The following is a 3305-nucleotide window of genomic DNA, read 5'->3' on the forward strand; positions in this document are numbered from 1 at the left end:
TATTGGAAAGTTTAACATTCACAAGCTTATATGAGACTCATAATGACCCTATGAAATGGTCATTACAAATTGAAGAACAAATGTTATTACTAAGAAACAAACATATAGTATAAATTATTGGAAATAATATACCTGGTAAGCAAATTTGGTTTTACTTAAAATATTCCATCATATATTGCACCGTATATTGATTTATTTTTTGCAGATAATCCATCTCTCATCCATCTCTTATCTCATTCATGAAATCATGAAGCTGAACAATAATGTGACTGAGTTCATTCTACTTGGGTTATCACAGGATCCTGTTAGGAAGAAAATAATGTTTGTCACTTTCTTGTTTTTATATTTGGGAACATTACTGGGTAACTTCATGATTATTTCCACCATCAAGACCAGCAGGACACTTGGGAGTCCAATGTCCTTCTTCCTTTTCCACCTATCTTTATCTGATACCTTTCTCTCAACTTCCATTGCCCCTAGAGTGATTCCCGATGCCCTTAGGGGAAAGAGCACAATCTCTTTCAATGAGTGCATGACCCAAGTCTTTGCATCACATTTTTTTGGTTGCCTAGAGATCTTCATCCTTATTCTCATGGCTGTTGACCGTTATGTGGCCATCTGTAAGCCCCTTCGATACATGACCCTCATGAGCCATCGAATCTGTGGTGTGTTGGTAGCTGTGGCCTGGGTGGGGTCTTGCATTCATTCTTCAGCTCAGATTCTTCTAGCCTCGAGTCTGTCTTTCTGTGGTCCCAATGTGATCGATCATTGATCATTGATCAACTTTCAGCCTTTGTTGAAATTGCTTGTACAGACACCTATGTGACCAACCTACTCTTGGTGTCCAACAGTGGGGCCATCTGTACAGTGAGTTTTGCCATGCTGATGTTCTCCTATGCTATGATCTTGCATTCTCTGAGAAACCACAGTGCTGAGGGGAGGAAGAAAGCCCTATCCACCTGCATCTCTCACATAATCATGGTCATCTTGTTCTTTGGTCCTTGCATATTTATATACACACGCCCTGCAACTACCTTCCCCATACATAAGATGATAGCTGTGTTTTACACATTTGGAACACCTTTGAACAACCCTCTGATTTACACACTAATGAATACAGAAGTGAAAAATGCCATGAGAATGTTATGGGGCAAGAAACTGACAACAGGTGACAAAAGATAAATGGAAGATAAAAATGAAAATTTTCATATTTTTCTTCAAGTTTAGATTGACCTACAAGTCCCCAGAAAAATATTATCTTTTACTGTCAGTTCAGTTCACTCAGTCATGTCCGACTCCTTGTGACTGCATGAATCGCAGCATACCAGGCCTCCCTGTCCATCACCAACTGCCAGACTTCACCCAAACTCATGTGCATCGAGTCGGTGATGCCATTCAGCAATCTCATCCTCTGTCGTCCCCTCCTCCTCCTGCCCCCAATCCCTCCCAGCATCAGGGTGTTTTCCAATGAGTCAACTCTGCATGAGATGGCCAAAGTATTGGAGTTTTGGCCTCACCATCAGTCCTTCCAATGAACACCCAGGACTGATCTCCTTTAGGATGGACTGGTTGGATCTCCTTGCAGTCCAAGGGACTCTCAAGAGTCTCCTTGAACACCACAGTTCAAAAGCATCAATTCTTCAGTGCTTCAATACAGACAGTCCACTCACGTCTATATATGACCACTGGAAAAACCATAGCCTTGACAAGACAGACTTTATTGGCAAAGTAATATCTCTACTTTTTAATATGCTATCTAGGTTGGTCATAACTTTCCTTCCAAGGAGTAAGCGTCTTTAATTTCATGGCTGCAATCATCATCTGCAGTGATTTTGGAGCTCCCAAAAAATAAAGTCTGACACTCTTTCCACTATTTCCCCATCTATTTCCCATGATGGGACCAGATGCTATGATCTTAGTTTTCTGCATGTTGAGCTTTAAGCCAACTTTTTCACTCACCTCTTTCACTTTCATCAAGAGGCTTTTTCATTCCTCTTCACTTTCTGCCATAAGTGTGGTGTCATCTGCATATCTGAGGTTATTAATGTTTCTCCCAGCAATCTTGATTCCAGGTTGTGCTTCTTCCAGCCCAGCGTTTCTCATGAGGTACTCTGCATAGAAGTTAAATACGCAGGGTGGCAATATATAGCCTTGATATACTCCTTTTCCTATTTGGAACCAGGCTGTTGTTCCATGTCCAGTTCTAACTGTTGCTTCCTGACCTGCATATAGGTTTCTCAAGAGGCAGGTCAGGTGGTCTGGTGTTCCTGTAGTGTTGATATAATCCTATGATACAGAAATAGTATTCATTTCCTTCAGGAAAGTAAGCACTGTAAATACAAGCAGTGATTATTGTTAAGTTACTTTTATATAGAGGGTGGCACAGCACCCATATACCAGAATGTAAGTTTCATTGCTTTAGGTGTTTTGCACTGCTGTGTTTCTGTGTCTCTTGACTGACTAATAGCACAATGGTTTTAATCTAATGTTTTCCATGCCCTTTTACATTTTGACTTATGTTCTTCGCTATGTACAGTTGTGCCGGGGTCCAGAGTCAGGGGTTTCGAAGGGAAGATGGCATCGGCGATTAGGAAACAACAGCTTATTTAAATGTTAATTAAAGATATAAAGAGTGGTTAAATAAGGATAGCTCAGTGAGAAAATTTAGTGGAGAAAAGAGGCTGAATAATTCAGCCAGAAGCTGAGAGAAAGAACGACATGGGGAGACCAAGTTTCGTTGAACAAGGCCCGCACTCTACTTTCCAAAGTAGTTTTTATACCTTAAGTTATGCATAGAGGATAATGGGGGAAGGGGTAGAGTCATGAAGTAAGCCAGGCTTTCTTCCTGCAAACTTATCATATGGAAAAGTTTAGGTGATTTGCATCATCTACTGGCCCAGAGTCCTATTAACATTTTAAGACCCTTTCTTCAGAAAACTTATTTTTCTCTAAAGGTGATTAGTCAGGCGCCACCCTCCAAAAGTATTAGATAAGGTTGCACCTAAGGGCAAAGGTGTGGTGGACTATAATAAGAAAAAGAATTAACTCAAGGGTCCAAGGTTACAAACATTAAAGCTACTACTTACACCAATTATATTAATCAATACACTGCCAGGGACACAGCAGGTAAGGGATATAGAAACTTAGCAGCAAACATTGGCCCAACAAGTGAAAAACCCTTCACCAATACAATTTCTAATCAATCTTTTAACTGCTCAAAGGAATCTGTATTCATACAGTTTAGAACATCTCATGCCTCTCATGGCTGTGAACTAAAACACTCTTGTCATGCCCAGGACGGCCCC

The 3305-nt window shown here is 40.6% G+C and overlaps 1 pseudogene; it reads left to right on the forward strand.

Moving 5' to 3' along the window:
- Nucleotides 1-247: 247 nt before the first annotated feature.
- Nucleotides 248-1182, forward strand: LOC102393330 (annotated as a pseudogene).
- The last annotated feature ends 2123 nt before the right edge of the window (nucleotides 1183-3305 follow it).

The sequence above is a fragment of the Bubalus bubalis genome, chromosome 16 (assembly GCF_019923935.1).
Source record: "Bubalus bubalis isolate 160015118507 breed Murrah chromosome 16, NDDB_SH_1, whole genome shotgun sequence".
Lineage (NCBI taxonomy): Eukaryota > Metazoa > Chordata > Mammalia > Artiodactyla > Bovidae > Bubalus > Bubalus bubalis.